The following is a 6,200-nucleotide window of genomic DNA, read 5'->3' as shown; positions in this document are numbered from 1 at the left end:
ATAAGAAGGTAATTTTAAGAGGCTACAAGTCAGAAACGTGTGTTTAAGTCTCAACATTTATACATATATAGGTAAAACCCATATTTATGAAGCACCTACTACGTACAGAAATGCATTGTGCTAGCAATAAAAATCAACAGTGCCTATCTAAAGTTTCAAGAGCCACTGAAGAAAAAATATCTTCAAAAACTTTAAGTATGTGATCAGAGCATATTTGGAAAATACTTTACTTAAGAGTAAAGAATAAATGACTATAGCATCAATGTGCTTTGATTGGAAGAATCTCCTCACCTGGTCCAAGGTTTGTGGATTGAGGGCCTCTGTTAGGAAATTCCTAATTCTCTATCACCAATATCATAAAAGTGCAAAGAATGAACAAAAGACTGTTATGACAGAGGACACTTGGTAGTTCATTTATTCTTCATCACAGAATAATCTTCCACTAAAACTAAATGTAAGTTTCTATAAGTTGAGAAACTTCCAATTGAACATAAGATGGAAAACAAAAAGCCATCTCACCTGACATAAATGATAAACATGTCTTAATTTTTCAGAGATCTAAAAAGGCCAAAGATTTCAGGAATGGATTAATCAGAGTTTCAGTTGAATTTCCCAATTCTCTCAATTCTACTCATCTCCATATGTCAGCTCCATCCCCTGACTGATTTTCTGTTATTGTTCACAAGATGACTTCCAGCAACAACATGGATCACATTATCTCCTTGTTGAGGCCTACAGGAAAAGAGCTTGGCTTCTCATACCCACCAAAGCTCTGAACTTTAAACTAATTGGACCATCTGGAACCAGTTCCTGTGGCCAGGAAAATATCTTGCTGATTGGTTTAAGGGTGGGTTACCTGAGCCAATCACTGTGGGACTGAGGTTGATAACCACCCAGAGGACTTGGTCACTACACAGTGGGGAAGGAATAAAATAGAGGGTAAGAGGCAATCACTGCATAGTGCCTACTATTATTCTTTGTTTTGCATAGACTCTGGATTGCTTATTATTCAAGATCAGAGATAAGCTGGGTTAAGAAGACTCTATTTCCTCTAAATTTGCCAGTTCAGACATTCAAAGATGGTTTGACTTTTAAAAAAGCATAACAAAATGGGTAACTCGAAGCTTGCTTTTTTTCCCCTTAAAAATAAAGTGTGGCCTCCCCTTCAAAGAAATTTTTTTTCTAAAATATTTTTAGTTGTAGATGGACACAATACCATTTGCCAGGCAAGCACTCTACCACTAAGCTACAACCCCAGCCCTAAAGAAATGTTTTTTAAGCTTGAGATCAGTAAGCAATAGAGAACAATTTAAAATCTCTGTCCTGTAGCCCATTTTCTCTAACCTTTTCTTCAAATTTCAAAAAGTAGTATGACCTCACTTGGAATTATCAGTTATGGTAACCCAAATATTTTCTCCTTCACTTTGCATAATGTGCAGAAGACACAACACATCTTAATAATGTACCTTAAAAGTTTTCTGATGCATGTTCATCAGCCTCCCCAAACATATCAAAGCAGTACTTGTTCTGTCCTCAGAATATTCACCCAAAATTCATCAACTCAACCTGTAAAGTGCCTGTCCAAGGGATTTTCAAACAACTAAGTATTTCTTATACATGCTAATTAGAAATAGAGCTCCTTGAGTTCAGAAATGTAATTGTAGTACTAAATAAAGTGTCCAGTCAGGTAGTTTCCTCCCACTGCCTTGGAGATGAGAAGGAGTAGTTTGGAAGACAGGTCACAGTTTTGTTTTGTTTTGTTTGTTTTTTGTGACTATCAATGTTTAAAGGCCATGGAGGACAGACTAAATGAGAAGATAACTTCACACATCCCAGATGTACCAAAATAATGGTAGCTAAATATTTGCAATATTTTCCCAAGCATTATACTTAAAAGAACCATAACAAATCCATATTGGAAATGAGTGTTTTTTTCTTGATTCCAGAGGGGCCCGCTGCTGCTCACAAGTCACATCATTGGCAGACATATTTAGGGAGGCAATTAATATCAGGCATGGGTTTGTTTCACTTTTAAATTTACTATTATGTTTATCATTCTTCCTCGCTGATAAGCCCCTCCCTCCACCTCCTTGAGATTTGGCAACATTGACTATGAAAACCCAAAATGCCAGGCATGGTGTGTCCACTTCTGTGCAGCAGAACCTGCAGGATATTTTGGTTCTTCTAACTCCAGGCCTTATGTGAGAGTAGAGGGACAGGGAAAAAAATCTGCCACCAAAACCCAGTACTGTCTTTGGAATGGTCTCATCTCTTCTCCCTCAATAAGAAGCAGCCTTGGTACTCCAACGGGAAAATTGCGACACCTGTGCCAGGTTTGTGGCAGGCCCGCCTGCCCCGCAGCAGGCAGCTGCGTGGGGGGGCCAATTTGGCCCAAGTGCTGCTTAGTCAGGCTCCAACACGGAGCAGAGCTACAGATATGCCCAGACCTGCCACCACCAGGTGTCCATGTCTGGGCCAGGAGGTGACGGTACAAATGTGACTCTTACCTCCTGGTGCTTCCTGACACTGTCCTCAGAGGAATGTGCAGGACTCAGAAGAGGCCACCACAGCACACTTTCTGATAGGGCTGCAGCTCTCTGTCCACTTTCTATATCAAAAGCCTTTGCAGGCTTTCTCCCAGTCTTCCTGCCAACAGCCCCAGGGCTGGCTCCTCCTCTGGGCCTCTGGTGGGCTCAGGTGAGAGGCGGCTACCTCCCTGGGCAAGTTACCTACCTGCCTGCCTGCCTGCCCGCCCTACTGTAATACAATGTTCCTATCATCAGCACCCAAACCTCCTAGCTAAAAAGTATAGAGTTTTTTCTTTTAAATACAATGATTCCCATGATTTAAAATACTTTTAATTACATTTTTTTTCCAAGCTCATTTGTACCTACTAGGGAAAAATTGCTTGTGAGAATTAGTTTCCTAACAGATTTACAAACAACTGAACAGTCTTTATGGTGTAAATTCTAGAAAGGTTTATCAGATACTTCTGGACTATGAATTTAACACAGGGTTGGCTTATAAACTCAGTGTGGCTTTTGATAATTCTGTTTAGAATTAAGATGGGCTGTGAGCTGTTCACCATAATATTCACTTACAAATATTTATTGCACACCTACTATGTACTTCAACCCCAAGCCTCAGGAAGACAAAAATATATAGCAGAGCATGCAAATGAAGAGCACATTGGCCAGATTCAGCTTACAAGCATTTTGTTTGATTCAAACTATATTTATCAAAAATTTGAATTAGTTGCCAACTTTTAAACATCAGAACATTTCCAGCTTCTCTTGAAAACTCAGGAAATCTGGCAAAACTGAGCTCACATTCCCAGCTGATGACAAGTAGAGTAACAACTGCCCACTTCAGACAGGCCTTGGCTCTCCAGTCCTCACCTGCCCATTCCCCCCTGATTCCACCAGCCCAGCCCCTCAGCACTTGTGGCTGATTCTTGAGACTGGGAGTCACAACATACCCACCCTAGGAAAGGCTTCATTCAGAGACAGAAATCCAACTAAGTCCCTCATCTCCAAAGAGTTAATTCTTGCCTCCCTAAGATCAAGTTAGGTCACAGTGATTTTATTTTTTCCCCCTTTTAGTAAAGATTTTTTTATCCCTGTGTTCAAACAACTATAAAGTTAGTGAAGACATTGTTTTTATCACTTGCTAAGACAGGAAACTTGATACAAAAAGAAAATGGCAAGGCTGAATCACAGAAGCAAAAAGTGAAGATTTTAAGAGCGAGGTGGGCTCTCAGGTATGCCCTCCTTCACCAGATGAAGAAGCTAAAGTCTAGAAAAGGGGAAGGCCATGCCAAATCCTACTGGCAACCTGAGAAGAATAAGAACATGGTCTGTGCAATCTTGACCCAGCCAGTACCACATTCTTCTGTATATTCCAGGGTGATTTCTCTGTCCCAATTTCTGCTTATGTTTCCAAGAAATCACAGAGAAGACCATCAGATCTGGGGAATAAATTTGAGAACTGAGTTCAGAAATCACATGGTGCTATTAGGTACATGATTCTAGATGAACATGCAAAAGATTAATTAGTGTTTTTCACCCAGACCTACTAATTCCCTACATATGGGTCAAGATTGTCTTCTTTGAAAAAACGTAGCCATTGACCCCACTGATGTGTGTTCAGAGAGGTAGCTTGTGTTCAAACTCTGTATTGCTGAAATCCTCCTTATGCTCAGAACCAGGAATAGAGTTAAACAAGTTGATCCCAACATTTGTTGCAAGTGATAGCTTTTACTAAAACAAACAAAAGACACATGAAGTGAACACAAAGATAATGACCCAAATCTTTGGACATATTAAAGACACTGAAGTGGGCCATTACCTGGGACTTAAACATTTTGGTATATTTATAATAAGCATATATAGCCCTTCAATAATATGCAACCAAGAACCCCTCTTGTAACAAATTTAATTTAAAAATCAGTTTTAGATACAGCAAAAAGGAAAGGAAGAGAGCAGCATTTGCAGAACAGAGACTATTTTATTTAGTCTTGCCAATCTGGCCTGAGACAGGGTTTCATTTTTTTTTTTTTAACAGATGAGGAAAGGGAGGCCAAGAAAGCTGACTTCCTCTGGTAGTTTCCAACTGCTCAGAACACGCTCTGCCCGGTCATTCTAACTCTAAACTTGAGCTTTGTCTCAAGTTTTATGCTACTCATAGCGGAGAAGCTACTAAGATGAGTAATGACCAAAGTAGTTAAAACAAGGACACACCACAACTAGACTACAAAATACAATAAACATGTTAAAAGAGTCAGAAACAAGTGCTTGGGGAAGGCTGGGGTTGTAGCTCAGTGGTAGAACATTTGCCTAGCAAATGTGAGGCACTGGGTTTGATACTCAGCACTATATAAAAATATAAATAAATAAATAAAAGGTATTGTGTCCATCTACAACTAAAATTTAAAAAAAAAAGTGCTTGGGGACAGGGGCAAGAGAGGGCAAAAGCACATGAAGTGGAAGTTTGGTGGGTCAGGGAAGGCCTCTGAAAGGTGATGACATTTCAGAACTCTTTAAAGAAAGCATTGTGTAACAACAGTAAAAGAGCAAAAAGAAGGAAGTCTTAAATCCTGGGTGTTGGGTGGGAGTGATGTAGGGGAATGGGAGGTAAGCAGTTTAGACTGGAAATTAATAAAGCAAGGATTCATGAAGTTAGCCATATGAAAAACTGAATCTTCCCCACAGGCCAAGGCTGATTGCAAGAGGTCATGTCACTTCAAGCCTTCAAGAAGGGCCCCATGATATAGACCTAGAACACTCACCTGGCCAGAATGCCAGATATGTGAGGCCAGCCTATGAAGAGGCAGCAGGGCCCTCTGGACCCCATGCAGCCCGTATACTTTCATTCTCCTGTGCTAAGTTCCCTCCTGTCACTTCAGAGATCTGCCCATGTCTTCCAGAGTCAGTGTCAGGCATCCTCTGAAAGAGAGAGGAAAGAAGGCCTGATTGTCTCAGGTTCTTTTCTGCCCTGCCCTGGGCAGAAGGAAAGTGGAGTCCTGCTTCAACAGCTGTGGGTCATCTCTGTCCTCAGGCCCCAGAAAGCAGGTTCTCAGGGCAGGCCCCTCCCCATCCGTCCATCAGAGCTCAACTCCAGTTTGGTTTTCCACTACACTTAATATCATTTTGTCCTTAGTATACAAGAAGACAGGTGAGAAATTAACGCCATTTTACAACTGAAACAAACTGAAGCTCAAAGAGCAAAGTCGCTGCAGAAGGAAAGGGGGTGCTTGTTTGGTTTCTTTAATAGAGCCCCCTGGCGACCCCCTTTTTTCGCGTCCTGCGACGTGCCCGCACACCTTCGCTGCAAAGAGTTTCTGGTGCAAGGAGGGAGGGACCCGAGGACGAGGACGCCCCAGGCAGGTTGGGGAGGCAGTCAGCCCCAGAGAGGACAGCCAGAGAACTTCAGAGCGTCTGCCCTCCCCAAAGAGGCAAATGCGGACACGTTTGCGTCAGACACGACAAGTGCCTTCAAGCCCAGCGGGCGGACCCCTCCCGCAGCGGCCGGCGATCTCCGGGTCTGGGCCGCCGTCGCGCACCAGCTGCACTGACTTAGCGCTCAAGCGGGCGGTGTCCGGAGCTGGAGGCGGCTCCGGCGGCGGTTCAGCAGCTCCGAGGCTCGGCAGCCAGGGGCGGGGAGGGGCGGGGCGGCGCGGAGGCCCGGCGCAGGGCGGCGCG

Source organism: Spermophilus citellus (assembly GCF_964194105.1).
Source record: "Spermophilus citellus genome assembly, chromosome: 4".
NCBI classification, from domain to species: domain Eukaryota; kingdom Metazoa; phylum Chordata; class Mammalia; order Rodentia; family Sciuridae; genus Spermophilus; species Spermophilus citellus.
This window is presented reverse-complemented; position numbering follows the sequence as displayed.